Source organism: Camelus dromedarius, chromosome 27, assembly GCF_036321535.1.
Source record: "Camelus dromedarius isolate mCamDro1 chromosome 27, mCamDro1.pat, whole genome shotgun sequence".
Lineage (NCBI taxonomy): Eukaryota > Metazoa > Chordata > Mammalia > Artiodactyla > Camelidae > Camelus > Camelus dromedarius.
In genome coordinates this window covers 25,454,518-25,467,657 of record NC_087462.1, presented here as the reverse complement: position 1 = coordinate 25,467,657, position 13,140 = coordinate 25,454,518, and the positions used below count along the sequence as shown (strand labels likewise).

The 13,140-nt window shown below is 44.6% G+C and overlaps 1 protein-coding gene across 2 annotated transcripts in view; it reads right to left on the bottom strand.

Annotated features, from left to right (window-relative positions):
• Nucleotides 1–6,202, bottom strand: part of CNOT6 (CCR4-NOT transcription complex subunit 6) — a 58,302-nt gene extending 52,100 nt beyond the window's left edge. For both annotated transcript variants that reach the window (XM_031438001.2, XM_031438002.2), the window contains exon 1: nt 5,927–6,202. The gene's annotated coding sequence lies outside the window, so the exon portion shown is untranslated. The remainder of the gene's footprint in view (nt 1–5,926) is intronic.
• Between the last annotated feature and the right edge of the window lie 6,938 nt (nt 6,203–13,140).

Below are 13,140 nucleotides of genomic sequence, written 5' to 3'. Positions count from 1 at the left end.
CTGCCCACTAAAAAAATCTATATATAATCACTCAACATATCCATTGAATCACCAGTAATTCTCTTTTTGGATACAAAGAACACTGCCTAATTTCTGTTTTGTTAGAGCACGTGCTTACTTTGTGAGACATATGTTCATAGCAAATAACTCTGAAAGACAATGGCAGTGCCTGACGATTCCCTCTTTGCAACTACTCTGTATTTAAAAGCGCATCAAATATTTTACTGAACTTTGGGCTACTGAGCACAAGTCTAAACCTAGCAAAGGGCATACGAAAAGCAAATGTTAGTCTTCCAGGAACTGAAGACTGAAAGTTCTAATGTTATGATTTTACATAGGATAACTTACACCTCCAATTACAAAGAATTTCCTTTATTGTTTTTGAAATCACATAAAATTCCACAATTTTCTGTGACCAAAGAAAAAGTCAGTAATTTCAGCCAACCTATTAGGGAAAAGTTTGAAATACACATCATATATATAAATGTATTTCCTAAGTTTGGGACGTAGGTGCCTACTTCCTCTCGACCCTGTCTCCTCTTTAAACTATTACCCTCTTTCCTTCTCTTTCACGACAAGCTTTTCCAAACAGCAGTCTGAAACATTCATCTTAATCTGTCATTTGTTCCCAGAGAATCTGACTTTTACTTGCCTGGAAAAGTTGTTCTGCTATATTAACCTAACTGCCAAATCCTATCAGTCCATTCTCAGAGCTCATCCTACTCTAAAACCTGGGCACCACTTGTCACCATTGACTCTCCCTCTTGCTCAGCACTCTTACTTCTCCTGGCATCTGTAATTTTGCTTTCTCCTTTTCTCCTATCCTCCTTAACCACTTTACTGCGGTCCGGCCCCAAACAAAATGCTGGCTATTCCTAAGAGTTTCCTCAGCCCTCTCCTCTTCCTATCCTGTATTAATCTGTGGTCTCCGAGTAGGTTTCACACTTGTGTGTATACATACTTTCATTCTCTTCAGCGTGGTCCATTATTCTCAGCTGATTCTCAAATGGAGACCCTACCTCTCCCGGAAAGTGTAAAGCATTTGTGAGATTTCTTCCTGAGTGATCTTCCAATGCCAACTACATAATGACCAAATCTATGAAATTCCCAACCACTCTCTGGTCCAGATACCTATTTTCTACCTAAATAGCCAATAGGCATGTCAAACTTAGAATCAAAATCAAATTATTCCACTTTCCCTGCACAAATCTGCTCTTCTTCTATTTCCCAAGTTAAATCATACCAACAGTTCCCCAAGCTACAAAACTTCTGAATCACACATACCTCCTTCCTACCTTTAGACCTTACTATTTGTCTGTCCCTAACTCTGGTGTCTTTCAAATTTATCTTTTTTTTTTTAGCTCCTATGCTGATGTCCTTGACCTCTCACAAGGACTTAAACGAACTCTGACCCCAGTCTCCTGACTTCCTTCATTCAGCCTCCACACTTTTACTGTCTCCTGAAAAAGTATGTCACACACACAATTTCTCCACCTCCATCCACCTACATGCTCAATCAATCCCCATTATATAAAGACAGAAGTACCAACACTTTAAGAAAAAGCCTAAAACTATTCACAAACTTTCTGGCCACTCCTCCTGTCCCTTACATCCTTGCACCCCATTTTCACAACTTGACTTTGCACACGTGGTTTCTTCTCACTGAAATGTCCTATTATCCTGACAAACCTCTATGCCTTCCAAACTCAGCCCAAAGACCTCTGAGATGACTCCCTCAAGTTTCCCAAGCAGAATCAGTTGCTCCTTCTTCAGTATGCCCCAGATGCTTTGTATACTCATTACCATATAATCTGATGAGTCCTTTACTGGTTCATTTGTCTTCCTCTCCACACCATTATAAACTCACTTGGGACAAAAGAGCATACACCTCATTTGAGTAGCAAGTCTACAATGGTGTCTGACACATGGGTGTTTCCAGTATTTCTGGAACCGAGTTTTAGCACTATTTTTAAATGCTGTGTTCAAGTATAATCAGTGCTGCTACGTCACTTATTCTGAAATGTGAATCTGTACCAATGTGATTGACATATTAGAAAATTTGAGCATTATGCAATATTTCCAATTGCTTATATGTGATTTTGTCTGTGAAAAACACTAGATGAAGGTAGAAAACCGCACCCAGCTGAACTGAGCTACACAAAAATACACAAAACACATACACCTCAAAACACCTACCAGCTACATCAATTCACTGTGCGTATGTGTGCGCGTACGTGCACAAGTGCCAGTGCGCACACTATGCATCACACACACCCACATCTGCTGTTATAAACATTCCATTTGATTTCAGGTAACCCTCCTCCCACCACTTCACAGTAACTCAAAAGCAGCTATCCTTCGATACCCATTTCCACAAGCAAACCAGGTCTTTTTCAAGGTATAGTGACACATTTCTTGTAGTATATACATATTCCTTAACCATTTAACATGTGTAAAACTGCTACATTTTTATCAGGTTCCTTATTTAAAATAAGTCACTGACAAAGTTTTTGAGTGTTGTGCCCCAATCTCACTTTTCCCTAAAACGTCTGTAGTTTTTAACTGCACAATGTTACATACTATTGCAGTTTTTAGGAATCTATATGTTGCTTTACAGCCAAACTGACTACATAAATTAACAATTATATAAGAGTTCTTAGGCTTTAAGTTTCAATATTTCAATTCCAGTAATATACAGGAGAGAAAACTCTGCCCTCCCCCCAAATTTCACAAAATGTTTACAGCCCATCAGGACAACAACCTTTAAGCTTGGCGGCTCTCACTTCTGGTCAGCAGAGGGTTGATTTTTCCAGCTCAAGTTCTGCAGTCTGCCTAAGCCTAACTGAGAAGACAAGCTCTCAGTTCCTGAACTTTCACGTGTACCATTTTATGGGCTTCATTGTTTTGACTACTCTTCTCTCAAAACATTTTGATTTTTAATTATCCAGTATTATAAACTATAAAGCCCACTATAAAAGTGACCACAAACACAAATGACACAATACCCAAGTTTACAACAGATTCTGCTACTAACCTCATACGGCCTCAAACGTGGCTTTCTCCTATGTAAGGCCTCCACTTTAATCCTCCACACTCATGCCCAAGTGATCTCTAAGTCATCTTGCTCCTCTATGAAAAGCATTCTGGCTACCTAATTTGGTATAAGATAAACACATACACCTTACTTTTGGCTTAGCAAGCATGGACCTAATCTAGGCTAATCCAGATGGTCAAAACCTAGGCTGGATACACCTTTGAAGGCTCAGCTCTAGTCACTCTCCATTTCAGTAACACGTCACCATTGGCCTTACCCCAACACTTGGCACTTCAGTGCACCCACAGTTCCTTTTGCTTGAAATGACCTCATCTCCTTAGTCTGGCAAACACTTATTCTATGTTGTTTTCTGTAAACTGCTCCCACATCTTTTACAAATTTAATTATTCTTTCTTCTGTTCTCCCACAGCACTCTGCACACCTACTAAGCCTACAGACTACTAGAAGACAGCAACTGTGTATTATTCATTTTTTCATTCTCAGGGTCCAGCATTATGTCCAGCATATATCATTCCCTATACATAACTTGTTATCAAGAAAATAAAAATGGATAAGGAAGAGGTAATGCCCAGAGAACGGTAAGGTTAAGGGAGCCTAAACGAGCCCCCCGTCTTACATGCAAATAACCTTCGCCTCTTTAATTACTTGTTCAAATACCAAAATATGGTGCAGTCCGTTGTACTCTACTGCACACAGGCTATGCATACAGTAAGTTTATGGTTTAATTTATTCAGCATTTCTTACATACGATTTTTACTAATAATAACACGGTCATAAAATGATCAACCTTCCTAAAGTGAGTAGTAGATAAGGTTAAAGAAAAGGTACATGAGTAAAAGATTTTGTGGAATCTTAGCCTCTGAAAGTTAAAACTGGAATTTTTTTTCTAGATAGTAACATTAAGTTCCAATCACAACAAAAATGTAAATAGTATACATCTGAAATCCAAGTCTTTTCTCCATTAAAATATATGTTCTTAGCGGAACCTATTTGGACTTTTCCAAAGTGATAAACACTTTAAAAGCAGAACTTCCCAACCAGTGTACCTCACACACGGGAAAGTTACAAGTGTGTTGAAGAGCACCCTCATCCTTTATGGCCCAAAGGCTGCAGCTGTGAGCAGCCTTGACCATTTATTCCAGTATGCCTTACATATTATATTATCCGTTTCCACTGCACTATATGAAAAAGATCTATGCTTTAAAAAACATAGAAAGGCTAATATGAATATAGAGGAATGCCTGAACATTAATCAAAATGCATTATTTATAAACTACAAGCACAGCAGGCAAATTCCTACAACACCTTTATTTGTAGTCAGAATCAAATTCCGTAACCAACTTCCTGCCTGTTTAAAAGAAAATTGTCTGAAAAGTTTTACTTTGCCACCAAGATTTAAGAAACCTGAAAATACCTACAAATCATACAGGCATTCAAGAGCTTCTTCATCTACATTACCACTGATCAAGACACTTATGAAACCATGCAAAATCTTCTGAGTCTCAAAAGAAACTTTGTCTTTTGTCACATCCTCGTTTTCGACATTAAGGATCTCGTTCACCTACTGAGACCTGACCAGACTCAACTATCTCAAATAACTTTCATCCATTAAAACACTTTCTGCTCTCCCCAAAAAACGTATCTCTAGCAAGTACATCACTCTCCTGTGCTCTCACATTCACACAAAACCTGGTCCTTTCCTTCTTAACTAAAGTATGTCAGGCAAGTCACTTTAACTTTCTAGGCCTGTTTCCTCAATAGCAGCTATTCAAATATTTTATTTAAAGCAAGTCGACTAGACTAGATTACTGGTTTAAAAAGATTAAGCAACTTGTATTCTAAAAGTCATCACATTCTAAAGACTGTGATAATTGCTCTGATGGCAATTACAAAACAAGTTTTCAAAATCTTTTTATCAATGGACCTACCAGCTCCGACAGCCTACAAAACTGTTTTGGGATGGTAAATTCTAGTGTACTGTGAAAAAAAGAATACAAAGTGCTATCACATGCCATTTTATTTTTCACTTGTGCATGTTCACTCTCTTCCTCTGCAAAATTAAAATCCCAAAGACAAGGCAGCAAGAAGATTCCGCACCAGCACTAATGGGACAATACACCCGGAAAACAGGAAAGTATGGGAATTCATATTCACGATTATTTAAACGTTAGTTTAAACACAGTGACAAATCCAAAAGTGACAAGCCAGATGACCATTCACAATGCTGTCATTTGCAGTCACAGTTCAAGAGGTTACAGGTGTTCGTTACCAGACTCTTTGGGGAAGGGGAAGGAGGAAAAGAGTCAAAGAAAAGTTTCCAAAGAACTGGTGTTCAGAAATAACGAGGTGAAATACGATTCAGGTTATTCGACAAAACTACTTCTAGTAATTAGAACCATCTCTGAGCCCTCAGAAATACCACATATCCTTTCATCTGGTGCTAAGCGCTTCTTCCTTAACCATGTCGTTCCCATCCCCCTACCCACCCCAAAATTTGCGTTAAACTGAATTTTAAATACGTTTGGGAGAGGGGGGTGAAGAGTTGGTTTCTCGCTTCGCGTAACTGCGAAGTTCCACAGGCCACTGCGCGCATCCGCACACAGCCACTTCTCCGAAGTTACCACTCGGGGTCCCGACCGCAGCTCCCCTCCTCCGGCGACCCAGCCCCCGCGCCCCCGCCGTCAATCACGCCCCCATCGCCGGGTTCAGCGCGGGGGCCCGGACTCGCGGCAGCCGCCCGCTCCTCCGAGCTGCGGGCCCGCTGCCCACGGGACTGAAGTTGCTCCTGCCTGAGCCCCGCGCGCCCCGGTCCCGGGGACACGACCGAGCGCGGCCCGAGCGGGGAGCGGCGCCCAGCGGCGCCTCGCTCACCTCTTGGGGTAAGTCGCCTCCCTCCGCCGCTGCCGCCGCCTCCTCCCTGTGAGCGCAGCGGGGTCTGACCTGTGGAACCACCATACCAGTCCCGCCCGCTGCTGCAGCGCCGCCGCCTCAGCCGCCGCTCTTTGTTCCCCCTCCGAGCTCCGCCGCGTCCGCCGCCCGCCTCAGCCGCCCCGACGGGCCGCCACTACGCCCGCCCGGCCTCTCGGCCTCCGGCCTCGCCCGCCTCGCTGCGCCCAGCGCTGCCTTCGCCTCCGCGCCGCCGACGCCGCCGCCACCGCCGCCGCCGCCGCCGCCGCCTCCTCCGCGCCCCCCTCGTTTTCATTGAAAGCAAACAAGCATCATGGCGGCGGCCGCGCTTCCCCCAGCCAGCTAGCGCCCCGACCGCCGCCGCCGCTGCAACATCCGGGCCGCCCATTGGCCGCCGCCACCAGGCGCGACCATTCGGCGTCCGGGGAGGTCGCGCCTCAGCCTCAGGCCCCGCCTCCGCCCCCCACACCCGCCCCCAACCCCCGCGCTGGGAGGAGTGAGCCGGCCCGGCGCGCTCCCGGGCCTTCCGCTCCGCCAGCCCGCCTCGGTGGCTTCCTGCCCCGTCGCTTCCACTCTCCCATCTTAACGCGCCTCCCCTTTTCAACTGTCTCTCTTTTTTTGTTTTGTCTCAGGGTGTTCACTTTCGTCGCCTCTCTTCCCTCTTTTTCCTTGATTTTCCAGCCTTTCGTTTCGCCTGTCAATCACCTGGAAACACCGACAGGCTTTCCGACTTCTGACCTTTTTAGCCAGTATCTTATCTCCTGAAGACAGGACAGTCCATCGTGAACAGTCTCATGAGTCTTCCTGCCTCAGATATGCAGAAAAAACTAGTTAATGGCCCGTGTCAGACATGAATGGTTATTCAGCCCATTAAATTAAAGGACGGTTCTGGCGGTGGGCGCCTAGCCCAGAATAACCGCCGGCAGCTCTGTTCCAGGATTAAGATGTTCTACTCAGGTGGTGATTGAAAATGGCTAGAGAAAGGACTGGGCGGATTGAGGATGTTTGCGTCAGGGCACATCGGGTGACTTGGTGGCCAAGGTCCTGTGCTGAGGCCAGGGCAGGGAGAGGAAGCAGGCCCCAGCCTGCCCTGAGTAAGCTCACAGCCTAGGAACGAGAGACACACCCAAGAGTCTTAAAATCCGTTAGAGATGCAGGCTGACAGGCACGGCGTGATAAGGGGAGAGGAACAGCTGACAACTCACCTACGTGGCATGTTGGATGGGGTCCTGACTCTTTCCTGGAAAATCAACTCTGAAGAAACGAGAGTGACACGGTTTCCAGGAACTAACAGTAGCAACAAAATCGTTGCTATTTTGTTTTTGCAAAATGAGACACCTGTCTTGGGCTAGAAAATATGGGGAATGGGTGGCTGCTGTTGGGGCAGAGGAGGGCTGGAAGGGCAAGGAAAAGACTGAGAGACAAAAGCTGATTGAGTTTTGTGCTTACCTCTCCTAAGCATGGCCTTGGGATGGTCACTGCTTGCCATTTGCCAAGAAATCAACAGTAACAGCCCAATCGTCTAGTGCCAGAGAACACTGGACAAGGGCAGGACAACATGAAAGCCCAGCAGGTGTAGCGGATTGCTGAGAACAGGTGTAGACTGACCAGCCGCCTGTGGGCATCCCTCTGTGCCCTCCAACCCTGAGTTTCTGAGTGCTGGGGTTGTGCAGCCCCTGGGCTGTATAAAGTGTCACCAGACTGAGGGGCCGGTGGCACTCTCTGCCTACCATGTGAGTGCTGTGCACTGGCAGCCTGTGCTTCAGCCTGGAGAGAGAGGGGACTTTTTGTCATCCATCTGCCCAGAAGGAGCTACTTTTTGTGATTGGCACAATGTGTACAGAGGTGGGGTATTCCAGCTGCATAATAAAAACCGTAGTAGCATAAAACCACAAGTTTATTGTATCTCATGATTCTAGCGCTCAGTTAAACAGTTTACTGGGCTCTCTTGGGTCTCATGCCTCTACTGAGAAGGTGAATGGGGGTTGGATGTCTGGCACCTCTGTGTCCCCAGAGAAGCCTCTCTGTGTAATGTCTCATCCTCCCACTTCTTTTTATGGCTTCTATCCAGCAGGTTATCATGGACATCTTGCATGGCAACCCAGGAGTCCAAGCGAGAGGAAGTAGAAGCTGCCAGACCTTTTGAAGAATGTCACTTCCTCTTTGTTCTTTCTATTGGTCAAAGCAGTCACAAGCCCAGTCCAAGTTCAAGAAAAAGGGCATAAAAAGTGCAGGAGCTGCATGCACGTAAAAGAGGGATGGACTTAACTGGGGATGCCACACAGAGGGAACCAGTGGTTGCCCTTCCTGCGCACATCCTGTTCTTTCTGAATATCTCAAGAGAACCCCACCAGATGCCTTTCCAGGTCCAGGCCAAAGTGCCCGCCATGTTGGGCGAGAAGTCCCATCACAAGTCATAGAACCACAACTCAAACAGGGTTTATGCAGAAAGAGTTTATACAGGTGTTCAGATAGCGCATAACTGCAAAGTTCACGCAACTTGAGATGTCGACAATAATCAGTCCAGTCTCAGTCCCCGGCCTTCCACTCGGCTTCCGTCCCTGCTGGCTTCTTCAGTGGGCTGCGTGAGCAGGCAGTAGAGGTGGCCACCAGCATCTGCAGCTCCAGCTGCAAAGGCGCACCTCGTTTTATTACCCTTCACTTTATTGTGCTTCGTAGATGGTTTTTTTTACAAACCAGGGGATTGTGGGAACCCTGTGCTGAGCACGTCTATCAGTGCCAGTTTCCAATAGTATTTGCTCACTTCATGTATCTGCGTCACATTTGGTAATTCTCACAATATTTCAAACTTTTTCATTGTTATCATATTTGTTACGGTGATCTGTGATCAGTGATTTTTGATGTTATAATATATTGTAATTGTTCTGAGGCACCACAAACTGTGCCCACGTAAGTCAACAAACTTAATGAATGTTGTGTGTCCTAACTGCTCCACCAGCAGGCCATTCCTCTGCCTCGCTCCCTCTCCTCAGGCTCCCCTAATCCCTGGGACAGAACAGTATTGAAATGAGGTGAGTTAGTAACCCTAACATGGCCTCTAAGTGTTCAAGTGAAAGGAAGATTCACACGTCTCTCACTTTAAGTCAAAAGCTAGAACTGATTAAGCTTAAGGAGGAGGCATGTCAAAAGCTGAAGACAGGCTGAAGCTAGGCCTCTTGTGCCAAGCTTTCAGTGCAAAAGAGAAGTTCTTGAAGAAAATGAAAAGCGCTACTTCAGTGAACACGTGAATGATGAGAATGAAGCAGCCGTATTGCTGATATGGAGAAAGTTCCAGTGGTCTGGATAGAAGGTCAGACCATCCACAACAGTCCCTTAAGGCAAAGCCTGATCCAGAGCAAGGCCCTGACTCCCTTCAATTCTATGAAGGCCGAGAGAGGTAAGGAAGCTGTAGAAGAAAAGTTTGACACTAACAGAGGTTGGTTTACAAAGGTCAAGGAAAGAAGCCGTCTCCATAACATAAAAGTGCGAAGTGAAGCAGCCAGTGCCGATGCAGAAGCTGCAGCAAGTTATCTGGAAGATCTAGCTCCGATAATGAATGAAGGTACCTACACTAAACGACAGACTTTTTATGTAGACAAAACAGCCTTCTATTAGACAAAGACGCTGTCTAGGACTTTCATAGCTAAAGAGGAGAAGTCAATGCCTGGCTTCAAACCTTCAGAGACAGTGTCTGATTCTCTTGTCAGGGGCTGATGCCGCTAGTGATTTGAAGTTGAAGCCAATGCCTGTTTATCATTCCAAAAATCCCTTAAGAATGATGCTAAGTCTACTCTGCCTGTGCTCTGTAAATGGAACAACAAAGCCCGGATGACAGCACATCTGTGTACAACATGGCTTACTGGTTCTTTTCAGCCCATTTTTGAGACCTACTGCTCAGGAAGAAAAGATTCCTTTCAAAACATTACTGCTGGAGTAGGGGCAATATAGGGGTAGGATTTAGAATAAATTAGCTGACAAAGCAGTGGCAGAATTTGAGAGGACTGACTCCAGTTTTGAAAGGAGTTCCACTGTGGGTAAAACCGTAGCATTGCATGCTACAGAGAAATCTTTTGTGAAAGGAAATCAATTAATATGGCTAACTCCATTATCATCTTATTTTAAGGAATTGCCTCAACCACCTCAACTTTCAGCAGCCACCACCCTGGTTAGTTCACAGCCACCAACATCAAGACAAGATCCTCTGTCAGCAGAAATTTTATGACTTGCTGAAGGCTCAGGAGCTGGTTAGCATATTTTTAGCAATAAAGCATTTATTACTTAAGGTATGTACATTTTTTAGATATAGTGCTATTGTATACTAAATAGTCTACATTATAGTGTAAATATAACTTTTATATGTGCTGGGAAACTAAAAAAATTCATGTGAATCCCTTTAATGCAGTATCTGCTTTAGCTCAGTGGTCTTAAACTAAATCCACAATATCGCCAAGGTTTGCCTGTATATTTTTTTCCCCTAAGATTAAACCACCTTTTTCATTTCTATTAAAATAATTTGTGGGAATGGTTTTTAAAAAATAAGACTAAACAACAGAAAGGCATAAAGAAAAAAGTGGAGGTCTAGTCCCTGGCCCCACCCTAGCCACATGCCCCAAAGATTTGAATTGATTACAATGGTCTGGCCTTAAATAACAAAACAAAGCAAAACAAACCCCAACACCCTCAAACATGCTTACTGAGCAAGGAGTGTACTGACTCCTGGGACTGAAAGTCCAAATGTAGGGCACCCATGGTGGTTTGATTTAAAGGCCTGGAGGCAGATTAATCACTGATACTACCCTGGGCAAAAAATGTTTTCTTACCTTGCTGTTTATTTTAGGCTATGGGATGTTGAAGAGATGGCAGGAGGCAGAAGTAGGAGGGAAATCTGAAAGATGTTTCTTATGGAAATTGGACTAAAAAAATTAAAGGAAAGTTGTGTCTTGTCTGACACAGTTAAAATGAGGCCTGTTAAGTTTCCAAAACTGACGTTGTGAGCAGACCTTCCAGTGGGCAAGTGGGGCAATGGTGTTTGTCTTCAAGACACCTATGTGGGCACTTCACCTGGACTGATGGCCCCTGGGTGGATCCTCTGCCTCTGTGGGCAGTGGGGTCAGTTCAGAACCCTCTGTGGGGTGTTCACAGGGAAACTCGGTGGAGTTGAAGGCGAAAATCTGAAGAGATGCAGGGAATATGGGTCCCTCCAGAGACGGCTGGGGCCATGGGGCTTTATTGGGAGGGGCTGAGGTGACAGAAGTCCCAGGTTTCTTGATTCGTGGGTCTTGATTCATAGGTCACTCTCTGAATTTATTTGGATTTCTTCAGTTTCTAGAATAGAAACCTGACTTGAGGTAATTAAGCAGAAATGGGACTGCATTGGCTCAGGACAATACCAGCTGCTCTAATAAACAGATACATAATTTCTTGTTCAAGTAACATTCAGCAAGTGGTTTTTCTTCCTAGTAATGACTCAGAGACCTGGGCCCTTTCCTCTCATGGCTGTGTCACCCCCTAGGGCAGCGGTTCCCTACTGATAACTGTATACTCTGTGTGTTGGAAGCAGGTGTCTTTTAGTTCCCAAGTTACTGGACCACAAGAAACCGTATTGGGACCTCTGGCTACTCTGAGTTGTATGGGCCCCGAGGTCAGCCCTGGGGCGAGGATGGGAGTGCTCTGGAAATATGGGAGGCCAAAGGGATAAGTTGTACCAGGACGGCAGGATAACTCTTCTCCCAGAATAAAGATGAAATTTCCCAGCTTTGCTTTACTTGCCAGCATTCTTAGAGCTAAGTAGGAATAAATATCTAGGAAACCCTCTGCTTAACTCTCAACAGAGAGCCGCCCCCAGAGTGGGGAGGGGCAACATCTGGTTGAGTAGAGTATGGAGGGGAGAGGCTCTGAGATCTAATTTCCTCTCAAAGCGCCTCCTCCCATTTTTCTAGGTTTTATCCTCCTCATCACTTAAAACAAAGAAACAAACAAACAAAAAGAAACCTTCAGGTGAAGTTTGGCTGATGCCAATTCCTGAGACTTCTGAAGATTTTTAAGTTTTGTTTTGATTTGTTTCATTTGTTTTCCTTCACAGAAGTCCCCTTCATCTTAAAAAAAAAAAAAAAACTTTTCATTTTGAAATAATTATAGATTTACATGAAGTTGCAAGGAACCGTATAGGGTGGTCCCATGCAGCCTGCATCCAATTGTTCCCAGTATTTATATCCTGTGTAACTACAGGACAATAACAAACCCAGCAAATCGACGTTAGATATAGACCTTCAAGCTTTCACCAGTTAACACATGCACTCGTGTGTGTGTGCACATGTGTGTAGCTTTATGCCATTTTGTCACGAGTATGTAATCAAGACACTTAACTGTATCACTACCTCTACAGTCTCACCCGCCCCTCCCCAGCCCTAGCCTGGCTAATCACTAATCTCATCTCTGTAATTACATTCTTTCACAAATGTTATATAAACAGAATTATGCAGTATGTAACCTCTTGAGATTGGCTTAGCATAATTTCTTTGAGGCTCCCCCCGAGTTGTTGCATGTATCGATAATTCCATCCTTTTTGTTGCTGCATAGTATTCCACGGTCTGGATGTACCACACCAGTTGAAAGACATCAGGGTCATCTCTAGTTTGGTGCTGTTATGAGTAAAGCTGCTAGAATATTCATGTGCAAGTTTCTGCGTGAAACAAAGTTTTCATTTCTCTAGCTAAAGGCCCCAGCATGTAATTGCTGATCCATGTGGTAATTCCGTTTTCAGTATACTAGGAACTGCCAAACTATTTTCCAGAATGCCTGTATGTTTTAATCATTTTACCTTGGGTGAGGTATGGTGAGGCTAGACACAGTCCAAGAGAGAAACGCTGGAAAGAATTTTACAGTCTGTTACTCTGAGTTCAATGAGGGAGGACACCGCTCTTCACACAGGGCCACGGAGGGAAGCACAGGCGAGTAGGGAGGGTGAGGTGGGGGGAATCGTGGGCAAGCAATTTATCGCGGTTTCTGCAGGAAGAAATGACTGAGGCAAGGTAAGCAGGTTTAGCATTGGATAATTTGAATAATTTCTGTTGCCCCTGAGGCATGAGGGCAGCCCTTAGTTGTCCAGTACCTGGCGCTGGGGTGATTAGGGCAGGTGTATAGTGGCTAGGAGTATGAGAGCCCAGTAAAGGAGATAG